This window comes from Physcomitrium patens, chromosome 16 (genome assembly GCF_059467195.1).
Source record: "Physcomitrium patens ecotype Gransden chromosome 16, ASM5946719v1, whole genome shotgun sequence".
Lineage (NCBI taxonomy): Eukaryota > Viridiplantae > Streptophyta > Bryopsida > Funariales > Funariaceae > Physcomitrium > Physcomitrium patens.
Genome location: NC_143425.1, coordinates 8,361,997 through 8,376,045, shown reverse-complemented (window position 1 = coordinate 8,376,045; position 14,049 = coordinate 8,361,997).

Here is a 14,049-nt window from a genome sequence, read left to right as displayed (position 1 = left end):
TATACAAAGAAATCAATATCACCACTTCAAGTATCAAGAGTCATGAATTTGGATTTATTTTTCACATATATTTTATTATATATGTATATAAAATGGAATGTTAAATAGATCTATGCTTTTACTAAATAGATCTATCCTTGATGTAGAATATGGTAATCATGATGAATGTGGTCAGTATTAATTGGTTGCAAATTCAATAGTGGAGAGATGAATCTATGAATTATTTTTCTTTTATTTTCTTTTCATGATGGTTAGGATGGGTGGGTTGATTTAGTAAAAACTTGGATCTATTTAACATATATATATATATATATATATATATATCCATACATATATATTTATAGCAAATCTACAACTTTTTAAACATTTGATTGATTGGTTATGAAGTATATCACTTAAATATTTAAAACTATCTTTTATAAATATTAATAAAAATTTGATTTTGTTTAAATTTATAACCATATGTATAGTAACTATATATTTCTAATCCCATATGAAATTTATGAAAAATATATAATTTTATTTAACTTATATGGTAAAAATAATATTAAATGTTATTTTTTATGTTAAAATTATATACAATACATATTTTTTAGATATAATAATTATAAATAATTAATTAAACCAGCCTACTTAAATATTATTTGAGACTAACCTAGAATTAATCAATTCTTATGTTTGATTTGTTTACCACTATATTCATACTTTATAATTATGTGTTTGTAAATATTGAACTTAAATTATATGATATTCAATATTATTTCTTAAAATTTATATTTTTCTAAAAATAATATTTTAATTTTGACAAATAACAAATATTTTTCTTTGTTTTGATTGCTTGATCATTATTTTATTTCCTATTATATTCTTTAAATCCAATATATATATATATATATATATCACAACAACATTCAATTATGTACAAGAGAGAGGAAAGATAATTGGAAAGTGGAACTTTGCAACATCACAACAATCATATCATCAAAAGCCCATGAAGCCCAAATAAGATTGGATATTGAATAAGGCCCACCTTATGTTAAGAGTAGCAGTGAATGCCACACAACTTCTGATCCCGTAGTTATTTAACAAGTACTGAAAATCTACCTTAAGATATATTCAAGTCTACTAAGATTTCAAAACGAATTTAATAACGACACTTTCCATTTAGTCCCCACAAGTAATATCGTGGGTGCGATTCAATGTGGGTTTGGACCTTACATGGCAATAAACAAAGGTAGTGCACCATTGCCTTACATTTTCTAGTGTGTGTGAATGAGGCAACAGGAACCAGATTCTTTCCCCCCCCCCCAAAGTGTGAACGCGGCCATGATGGAGCACGATCCTCCATCCCTATATCGAATATTCCATTTAAAAAAAGGGTTTCGCTTCTAGTCCAGTAAAAGAGAGCAATTCTGTGCTGCTTCTGCTGATGCTTTTGTGTTTTTGCCAATCCTCTCCACTCACTTCGAAAGCTAGACTTCACGGATGCTCATGCTTTGGCTGTCGTACAATTTTCTACACACTTTCTTCTTCGATTTTCAAGTTGGCGAGGGGGCACTTGAAACGGAATGAAGAGTATGAAAAGAAAGGAAAAAAACAGAAAGCTTCTGACAAAAATATTACCCAGATGATGCGCTGCTCTGCTCCCAGGAATGAATGAAGCATTTTTTTGCCAATCCCAGAATCATGGGAACCAGGAAATGTGTGGTAAGCAACAGAGATTCAACGTTGCTGAATGGGAAGGAAAAAAGGGGAGAAATGGAAACAAGAAAAACGGTGCGGGGAGCTGAGTTTCAGGAGCCCTAGTATTCCCTTCGGGACTCCTTTTTGTGTGTGCTCCTTTTATTAGGCTGTTTAATAACGGGGTATGGATCTGGACACGGATTATGTGCAAAGAACCTCTGCGGAGTATCCGTGACTGACGTGCCCCAATCCGTGCCGTGACTGTGGCTTTTGTTGGGCACTGCTGCGATGCTTTTGTGGTCGTGGAACCCGAGTCGGTCGTTAATCACACTGACACCCAAAAAGGACGAATAAGAACAAAAATGCTCTACATCTTGAGATCATTACAGACAGAAACTAGCCGCGCGATGTGGGAACAGCGTCTGTACGTTGTGTGATTTGTGTGTGCTGTTAAATTGCCGTTCGGATGATGGCGTTGAAACAAGGTTATTGCCAAATCCATGGTTCTGTAAAATAAGATCACCACGAATAACGAGATTGAAGTGACTGGTTTGGAAAGCATTCTCGAGAGATGAAATTTTTCTTCGCATCCACACGGTGTAGAGATTTAACGTTGGCCAGTAAAAGAGGGTGAAGGAATCTCCCTCTACGACCACACTTTCAGTTTTCCATCACCCAGTGGTGGTCAATTAGCTGTTTGTTAATACGCGGTCGAGTAACTAAAACAACTTGCAGTGCTTCCACTTGAATAGCATACAGAATGATCCTTACTGGCATAATCTGGACAGACTAAAGTCAGTGCACCGTATATTCACATCACCATCCGTGCACCTCGGAGAAAATTTAGGGGTTTCTAGAAACAAACCTAGCAGTCACAACGACGATCGAAGGAAAATGCGAATAGAATCGGCCTGGGTGGGTATCTTAAAGATTTCGTCAATGTGGAACGGGTGATTGTGCAGTCGCGAAATATTCACGTATAGTCGAAATCGGAGCGGCGGGTTAACATCCCAAGGTCCCAATACACTGGTGATTTGCGGGTTATGCTCTATTCCCCAATCAATCTCTATATCTCTTATTTATTTATTTATTTATTTCTCTCCCTCTCTCTCTCTCTTCCCTTCCAAGTGCTGCATCACCGACGAATGATATTAAACAAATCGTAGCTGCATGAGAGTTGCTTGAACCTGAAAAGTGCGCTACGAATCAGACGCACTAAGCCTTTTTCCTGTCCGAATCGGACGCTGGTACCAACATTCTCGAGGACTACCGCCCTGTCTGAAAACCCGAAGGGTGACAGAGTCACGGCGTCTCTCGGCGGCTTCGAACCAAGATGCGAGGACACTCAATCTCGACAGTTCCCAGCTCACGGCACGTACCTCCCACTCGAGGCCGCAAAACTGAATATATCTGTTGTAGATGTACCACGGCACATCATGGCACATGCTGGTGTGGGAAATCACCAGGACATCCGACCCTGCATTGTCCGTAGATGATTGTATCGAGGGAGTTATTAGTCCTCACTAATGCGCCAACAAATCTGGAATTAAGTCTTGCGGGGTGCAGTGTCGCTCGGGCGAGGAGGAGGACCAAACCGTGGACCTCACTCACTCATCAGTACACACACACACACACGCTCGTCTCCTCACCTTGGTCTGCCATGTTCTGTTCCACATTTTTGTCTTCCTCTTCCTCCTCCTACTCCTCCCCCGTGCGTGGCCTTTCAAGCTTCAGAGAATTTATGAAAAATGCGGATTCTGTAGAGGAGGAGCGCCTTGAATTAGTGATGGTGAAGCTTGATGGGTCTCCTCCTCGTCCTCCTTGTCCTCCTGTCAGTCAGGTCATCAAGCTCGGTTCCATCTCTCTCTGCTTCTGCTGCTACTGCTGTTGGAGCATTAGCATTGTGCAAGTGCGCATAACAGTTCATCCTTACGTCTGGATGAACGTTGTCTGTTAGATTAAGGTCGGCCGTAATTAATACATGCTAGTGTATATCTCACTCAGTGAATGCCTGTAATTTTATCTCAGTAACATGTTTACGTGATACCAACATGGTATCAGAGCGACTGTTCTAGGTCTTACCTCTAGTCCTCATTTGCGAGTCACAGCCTATGCATTCTAGTAAGTGGCATAGTCCTTGATTATGTAGACTAGTGTGCTCAAATGAAGCAGAACAAAGAGATTAACAATAATATGAAACTTGAAGGTTTGTCCAACTATCCTATTTGGGTTTTTAAGTTGAAACATATCATGCTTGGAGAGAGAATGTAGAGAGTAATAGAACCACCAAATGTTTTTGAGAAAAGTGGCTTCCTAGGGGTAGCTTTATGGAGTAATTGGGACCTCACAACCGCAGCATAGGCATTTGTTGAGTATTGGATCAAGTGCCACCATGACTTCAAAAATGATGGTTCTTTCCACTTTCATCATCAATAGAAGAGGATGCACACATAAGTGAAGATTTCAAAAATAAGGCCTTAGCCTTTATTATTCTTTTCATAAAAGACAACATCATATCTCATATCATGTGGTTTTTTGATCCAATTCATACTTGGACTAAACTTATAAATTTATATGAATGCAGATTCGATGCTTGATGTTGAAACAAAAATTGTACACCATGTAATCATTGAATTCTATCTTTATGGAAGAAAATATGAAGAACATTAGTATTCTATTGCCAAAGATATGAATCTCAAAGAAAGAAAATCTTCAATATATTCTTGTGTCATTGAAAGGAACTAGAAAGCCACTCAAAGATGATATAATATTGAACTAGAATGCCTATTGCCAAAAACAATAAGACTAGAAAGTCTTGAAATAAGACTAAGGACTAGAAAGGCATTGATAAGAGTGAAGAAAGCTTCACTCTTGCCTATATATATATTCTTAACTAGGAGTTATGTGGTGATGTCCTATAGGACCTCCAAAACGTGTTGATTTTGCAAAACACATATCTTAACTTGCATGGCAAGTTTTCTATATGTGTGCTACATAGTTAGTTTGTTGCGTAAGCTATCAATACAAAATTAATTTGTTGACCAAGCTTCTAACCTACCAATCAATTACAAACACATATAAAGTCAAATCAATGTCTATAAAGCTTCTAGAAAGCTTCTCTAAAAGGTCTTACGAAATTAATCTACTTTTACCTACTCCTACCTAATCATATAGATATTTACTAGAATATTTATGTATATCCGTGACATCTATCCAGACGATTTGTTAATATTGGAATAGAAACAAAGAACATAAAATTAGTCGACATAGTGCTAATAAGCATGCCAAATAGTTGGTGTATTTTTTCTCAAATAATTACAATTAGGAAAATTTTGCTTATCTTTGAAGAATTTAAATCAAAGATGTATCTCAAAGAAAGTAGAGTAAATATGCAACAAAATTGAGATAATAAAGAAGTACTTTTTATAAGCTACAATTGTAGTTGTGATTAGGATCAAAATCAAACTCTAAGGCAAAAAATTGTGCACCAATAATAATTCAAAGGTTCATTTGCTGATTAAAGCATGCATTTAAGAAGAAGACTTTAAAAGAGTTGTTTGGACATTAATTTCAAGTGATTTGAATGCATGTTGAGTTTTTGAGGGCTTTTCAAAATGTAAGATGTATTCAATGGTTTTGGATTTTGAGAAATAAAAAGAGATTTATAAATTTGAGGATTGTATGAATAATATAGTAAATTTATGGATGCAATTTTTTGAGTTTGTCATTGTATTTGATTTAAATATATTTTATAAATTTTATGTCAATGTGATAATTAGATTGAAGAATATGAGAGTTCTATTGGATTAGGGTCTCATATACTTGAAATTTAGTATTAATAAATTTTTTTGCAATCTTATAAAATTTTTCTGTTTGATTGAAGCAAAATTTATTAAGAAAAATTTGAACTTAATTATCTACATATTAACCAATTCGTAGCTTATTCAACAAAAAATATCACTATTGAAAGATCAACATCCTAGTTGGAGAAGGACAACTATTGACATTTAAGAATTTTAGGAGTTTTTTTTTTTCTTAATTGAAGAGTTTGATCTTACTCAAATTTGGTGTACTAATTAATTTCTTTTATATTGAAATATGGATAAAAATTTAATTGAGATCAATGGTTTGATTAATAGTTATTCAGATTTTAAAATGGCTATAAGAATTGATTACGATTTACTTAGGATTCTTTTAGATTTTTTTAGGGTTTGATTTAGGATTTGATTAGGATTTGATTAGAATTTCATTAAGTTGTAATAATACTTTTTTAAGGATTTTTTAAGGATTTTATTTAGAATTTGATTAAAGTTTCATTAAAATTTTGATTAAGCTTTAATTATGATTTTAATAAGAATTTAAATAGGATTTTGGTTAAGATTTTATTGAGATTTTTAAATTTTTTTTAAGATCACATTAAGATTTAATTAGTATTTTCTTAGGGTTTACTTAAGATTTATTTAGGATTTCTATTTTTTATATTTTAAAAAGATTATTTGTTATTTTTTAAATTTTTATTTTAATATATTTATAGATTTTTTTTTATATATATAAAAAGATTATTTAATGATTTTTTTATGTTTCTTTAGTAATTTCTTTTAAACTTCTTTTGAATTGGTTAAAGTTTGATTAAGTTTATTAAGATTTAATTAGAATTTATTCAAGATTCTATTAAACTTGTTAAGATCTTGTTATTGCATTTTTCTATTTATCTTCTATAGTTAGGTATACAATGCATTTTTAAGCTAGAATTTAAGTTATATGACATCATCAATTGATATCTCAATTTGGAAGTAAGCAATTATATTATTAATAATGAAAATCTAATTACTAGTATAGAAACTCGACTTGCAATTCAAAATATTATCATTTCAAATGGTGCAGCTTTTTTCATAGTAATAAGAGAGGTTGTCATGTTGGACAAAAATAATGTACTGAAGCAAGTTCTCTACATTCCTTATATTTATAAAAATCTACTTTCTATTGGATGTTTTGCAAAGTAGAAGCATCTTAGTCTGTTTGACAAAAAAAAGTTGTACATATTTTATGTAAAAAACCTTTGAAAAATTTATTTTACATCTACTAAAAATCTTTGGAATAGTCTCTATTGCCTACAATATAATTTACTAGATCAAGAATCGACTTACTTAGATCACAATTACATATAAGAGGTTGTCTCAGTGAGTCTAGAAAGTAGCACTATTGGCATAAAAAAATCTCAAGATCCATTTATTCAAGTAACATCAAAATCAACTATATATCTTTGGCATCAATATATTGGGTACCTTAATTATGAGTCTTTGTATCATCTCTCTATTCACAACATGGTTACCAGACTTTATTGGCTACCTCTCAGAAAGAAATTATGTGATACTTGTGTTATGGCCAAGCATCATCTTCAAAGATTTCTAAAGAAGAGTATAATATCAAGTCTTCAATAGCTATAGTTAATATACTCTAATATATACAATCCTATCAATTTTTTATTTTTTTATTTTTTTATTTTTTTTATTACTAGAGTATGATACATATTCACTTTTATTGAAAATTTTTGTTGTTATATATAGATTTACTTTTTATGTTATAAAAATAAGATAATCACAAAGTTTAAAGAATTTTTACTCATGGTTAATTGCAAGTCAAATCAACAACTTTGTTGTCTTTAATCAAATGAAGGATGTAAATACTTATTTATCTAATTTATCTTATTCTAAAAAAACTAAGATATGCAACATCAATTTAAAATTGTTGGAATTTTTTAATAGAATAGTAAAGCCAAACAAATAAATTATAGCTTCTTCAAAACATCTTGTGTTTTAAAATATAGCTTACTTATATTTCTTTAAAAAGAAATAATTTAAGCTACCAATTATTTTCAAAATTGTTGCCTCACAAAAGCTCTAAGTAAAATAATACATTATAAGAAATACAAAGATATTAAACTAAACTCAATACACTTATGTATTTTTGGCTATATTGCTATATCTTCATATCTCATATACAATAGTCAAAACTTCATTCCAATACTATTCAATCTATCATTGTCGATTATGTCAATGATACCAAGACATATTAATGTTATAATTCTCTAAAAAAGAAGGTTTTTATAAGTCACAATGTGTTATTCAATGAATCTATATTAGACATAGTAACTATAAATTATCATAATCTACTAGAATCCCAATTTATTTCTTATCTTTATAATATCTCTAATTTATTATCCAGTACATCATTGGCTATTCTCCCAATAATCAACACCTCTTATTTTCACTCTCTAAAAGTTCCTAGTTTTCTATAGGAAACTCTTAATTTTTCATAGATGTTCCGTCTCACTCTCTTTTACCAACACTTGGTCTACATTCAAATACTTTGGTTGTTCTTATTTTTTCTTTTGCTAAGTATATTGAAGATTTACTACTATCACAAAGATCTACTTCAATTAGGATCCAATTTTTTTGACTCCTAAGATACAATTTTACTATTTGCTTCAAAAACTCAAATATATGCTCTACTAAAACCAAAGAACAAATTGGCAATAATATTATTTTTTTCAAGTGATTCATAACCTTAGATAAAAAGCTACCATAGCCAAGGAGTTAGAATGTATATATGCTCATGATACATGGAAGCTACTTGTGTTACTACTACACAAGAAGACTTTACGTGTTAAATGGCTCTATAAGATCAAAACATAATTGAATGGATTTAAATGCAAATTAAAAGCCAAATTAGTTGCTTGAGATAATAGACAATTCTATGCAATTTATTTTTTTTGGAACTTTTGTATCCATTGTTATATAATCTATTATATGTATTATTTCTACTATTGCAACTCATAATAGATAAAAGATCCATTATCTTGACATCAATATAGTCTTTTTAAATAATAACTTATAAGAAGATATTTGTCTTTAGTGGCTCATTGGATTTATTTAATTAAAAAGTGAATATCTTATATATAAACTCAAAAAATCTATCTACGGATTCAAATAATCGCCTCACACATAATATCAATATATAAATACTAAACTCAAATTTTATAGGCTCTAACGCAAAAACAATGGTCATAACCTATATTATTTATGCCAAGGTGACTCTTTATATCTTCTTAGTTTATGTGTGGATAATATCTTCCTAAAAAATAAAAATCTTATTCAACTCACTTTGATAAAACAACTTCTAGCCAACTTATTCAAATTTGAGAATCTTAGCTTTGTTAAAAAAATACTTAAGAATAGAATTTTTGTATTGCCACAAAAGAATCTTCATATACCAACATTCCTATATTATAGCCATGCTTTCCAAATTTCAAATGTACAATTGCAAGGTAGCCTTTGTACTTCTATCAAAAAGATTTGTCCTTGTTGTTGACATTAATTCTTAAAATTGACGTCTATTTCTATTGCCAACTAATTAACAAAGTCTTCTATCTTTGTATCACATGGCTTAATATCCAATACTCTATTAGCCTTATTAATAAGTTTATGGTATCCCTATAACAAATCCACTTAGATACAGCCAAACAAATCTTGTAATATGTATATAGTATCCAAAAAATTATGATACTTTGTATAAGCAAAACAATGGCGAATAGGTCTTTGGCTACTTTGGTATGGACTAGGGTGCCTATTGCAACACTCTTTGTAGTACTAATACATACTTATTCACCACGACAAAAAATAAATGGATTTATTAGATAGATAATTTCAATTGTCTTTAAATTTTAGAAGTCTAATTTATTTGATGATTAGTTTTTGTTGTGCATATTATTTTTTAGAAATTTATATATGATATTAAACTTTAAATTTTAATTGGAATATATTTTTTTTCTTCTTTATTTCATAATTTAAATCAAATCTTATTAATTTTTTTTATCATTTATATAACTTCATTACAACACTAAAAATTATTAAAAAAAAATATTTAACTAATATAGTATATTATACTATTGAAATATATATATATATATATATATATATATATATATATATATACATTGTATTTTTTTTAATAATTAACTATCATATGCCTTTACTTATTGAATATGCTTATTAAAGGTATTGATATTTGGCATTGTAATGAGTAAATTTTATTTTATTATCCTAGCCATTTGATTAAGATAAATTAATAACTCTTCTATTATTCTAAAATTATTTGCATAAAATTTTTCAAAATTTAATAGCTTACAAGCAAGTGAGACTTGTTATTTTTCAAATACTTTGTAAAATTATTTAATAATCTCAATCTATTTTTTTCTTCTTAAATTTTTGTCTTCAATTTCACAATATGAACATTAAAATTGTTGAAAACTTTAAATAAGTTGTTAAAAAACATAAATAAATAAATAAGTAAATACCTACTTTGATGTAATGTCAATAAAAATAAGTTTCTACAAATCTTACTTAAATAATTGTATTAAGTTAGCTTGCAGGATGTGAATATAGTACTATAACTTTGTTTTCTAGTATTTGTGCTATAATAAAATACTAACAATTTTGTACAAATATCCAACTTGACTGGAAATTCTAATTTTAAAAAAGAAATTTTTTTTCTTTTACAAGAGTTTGATATTTTTTTCAAAGTAGACATATGAACTTCTTTAGACAAGGTCTAGTGAAATGAACTAAAAAAATCCTAATTTTTTATTAAAAATAATTAAAACAAATAAAATTAATAATAATAAGAAGAAGAAGAAGAAGAAGAAGAAGAATACAAACTCCTCTCTTAAAAAAGACTATACCAAGACAAGATAATAGATTAAAGATAAATAATCTGCAACCTTTAAGATTTATGGTATTTCTCAAAATTATATTAAAAACCCAGGGTCAGTGTTTTGAAGAATCTCAGAAAGCCAAACTGGAAGATTATGATCTCTTGCATCAGGGACTAGGTCGTTGAGTCGAAGAGGGAGGAGTATCGAGGCTGAAGAAAGTGCAGGTGTTCAAGAAGAACAAAAAAATGTGGGTAAGCAATCTCGCAAAGTGCAAGACACATGTGGAAAATAAAACAAACTGTTCCGAAAGATGAGCAACCATGGCAACGCCGATGATGACGACAACAATCTTGTTGTTGTTGTCGTCGTGGTTGTCTAATTGCTGTTGCATCAGATCTTTTTCGGCAACCAAACTGTTTCCAGCAACAGGAGGATCTCCACTTTGCAAGATTCATTGTGACGATTCAACAGTCGAGAATTCGCTGTTGATGGAACCAAGGCATGTACTACGGATATGTGCTGAAGCTGAATTCTCAATATATTGTTTGGTTGATTACCACTCGATTAATAAGATGCTTGGAGTGTAAAACAGCTTGAATGTTTTGTTTTTGATGCCGCCCAGTTGTTGTCTCAGCGTCTTTTGAACATTTGAATTGGTTGCAGTTCAACTTTAGAAAACTACATCACTGAGTAAAATACTTCACTAAGGTAGTAATGTTTTCTCGTGAGGATTCTATAGCTTAGAGCTAATGCTTGCAAATCTATCTTATACTCCTACAGCTTGTCAAGTACTAAAATCAACAACCAATTACTGTATTCATCAGAACGGCTGCAAAAAACGTGATTTACAATGTAGGCGTTTAAACTGATCTTTGCTTTTTGGTTTACAGTATCATGATTTTTGAAAATATGTAAGTGAATTAATTTTCAAAAGCATGGTGGTATTAGAACAACTTGAAGATAACTTTGGTGATATGGCATTGAGGTAATGTAGTTTGAGCAATTATTAAATGAGTTTGCATATATACATCTTATATATAAAAGTTATAACATTTTGTTTGTTTGACTTTGATTAATAGAAAAATCAATTCAAAATTAATATATGATAATTATTACATTTTGAAATGGCATTTTTTAAAATTCTAAAATTTTTTGATTATATTTAATAGATTCATTATTTCATTGAAAAAATATCAACTTCTTGCAAAAATCTTATTTTAGTTTTTTTCTAAAATCCTAACTAAAAGTTTAAAACATAATTTAAATGTAATTAGATTGTAAACAATTCTAAGTATATTACATACAATTGGACTGAAATCGGTTTTGAATTATAATAATTTTGATTAAAAACCATGTCATTTCAGAATTAAGACAACTCTTTTAGTTACATGTTTGTTTTTAAAATAATAGTTTGTGTATATTCATTATAAAACAAGTGATTAAAAATGCTTAAATTGTAAAAAAATGAAAAGAATATGGTTGAAATTAGTCTAGTGATTAAGATACCCTTATTCATTTTTTCTTTAGAAGACTTTTTCAAAGTAGAAAAATATAAAAATTTAAGACCACAAAATTAATAAGTTAATAAAAATTTTCAAATTATAAAGCTTTGTAGAAGTTCCCTTGCCACTTAATTTTTTTAATTCAATTTTAAGTGGGTCGAAGATAAGGGTTAATAAGAAAAGGTGACACAAAGACAATAAGAAATAAAAAAGAAGAAACATCAAACCATTCTAGAGTCAAAGCATTATAAATTTTACTTACTATTTTTTGTAAAAGAGAAAAACTTACATTGGAAAGAACTTGCTGAATAAAAGGATTGTAACACAATCTTGTAATTTAAGATTGGAAAATTTAGAAAACATATTTATTTAGAAATATATACACCATCAATACTATTCATACCATCTTAATTATATATTAATATGTATTATTTTAATATATTTTTTTTTTTGGTGATTAAAATTTTATTACTAAAATTTTGTATATAATAATGAATTATCTAAATTTTAAAATACAATTATCAATAATTAAAAAATATATTTTTAATTTTCTAGAATAAATTTGTATAATCATTTATATTTACATCCATAATATTTTACAAGATAAAATTATGTTATTTTTAATATTAAAATATAAGAAGCAACCTATTAATTTATTAATGTTTTAGAGACCTATACTACTGAGATAAATAAAATCAAATAGGTGTAAAATGGAGTACATAAAAACATATTAAGTAGATAATATGCTTTTTAAGAAATATCAAAGAAACTTCTAAGATAGACTTGAGATCCATAAGCATCTCTTAATGCACCATAAAATTACACAAAATACTTCTACTAGTTTTTAACATCTATAATGTCATTACAAAAACATCCAGTAACTTAAATACTTGTGTTCAAAACTTGTAGTTCACAAAAATCTTATATATGATTTTTTTAGCCAATGTATATATAGACAACATTTAGGCTATCATTGATCTTATTAATTTATTTTATATATTATATTTTTTCAATATTTTTAATTTTTTATATTAAAAAATCATTAATCAATATATTTCTTTCTTTCTTTCTTTCTTTTTTTCTTGGTTAACTCTATTAATATTGTATTTTAGTAAGTTAATGTAAATAAATATCTATTATTGTCTTCATGAAGGTAAAATTTACCTCTAAATCTAAATTATAAAGTGGTCTTATTAAGGAATTGCACTTAATTAGTAGTATATCACAATAAAAAAAGAAATAAAAAATAAATAAAATTATTATTATTTAAAAAAAAAACTTCAAAAGAAACACATTTAAAAGAAGATGTATTATATTTATTAGAATTTAACTTTGTAATTAAGAAAAGATACAATTAAATCAAATATTTTTATAGGTAATTTTCTTATCATTATAATAATATAAAAAATACATATATTAAATTAATCATAAAATTATAAAAAAAATCAAAAATAAATAAAAATAGATAATGAAATTTTATTTTTATTATAATTTGATTATGTGGTCAAGTATTTGAATCTCACTAAAGATCTCAAGTGGTGCAAAAAGTGTCTTAATTTCCTTCAAAGCTTTAGTCTTATCTTCCTACCTACCTCTAAGGTGTTGCAACCTATGTGGAATTGGTGCACCTAATTTTCTACTAATTTTTGCCATAAGAATATAAAGATGTCAAAAGTTTCTTCTATAATTTTATTACATCAAATATTTCTTTTTATTAAAATTTATTACTAGAAATATAAGTTTCATAATTAACCAAAAATACTTCTTCTTGAAAACTTTGATGGATTCATTAATCATATGTAACTTGTTATTAAATTCAAATGACATAAATATTAAACTTTAACATCTTAAGTTAAATATATTTCAATACTATTGATTGAATACACCAAATCTTTCTTGATTGAAATAATAATTTTTTTATTATAATTATTATAAAATATTTTTATTTTTAAATTTAATTTAATTTTGAGAAATATATATATATATATATAACACAATGCAATTTAAGATTTGGATCTTGAAAGGAATAGATTATTTTGCATGAATGTCTATTATAATTTTTTAAACCAAAAATATATATAAAATACATTATATTCAGCAACCTATTTCTTTTTATAAATAAAAACATGATGTAAAGAAATTGTTACTAAT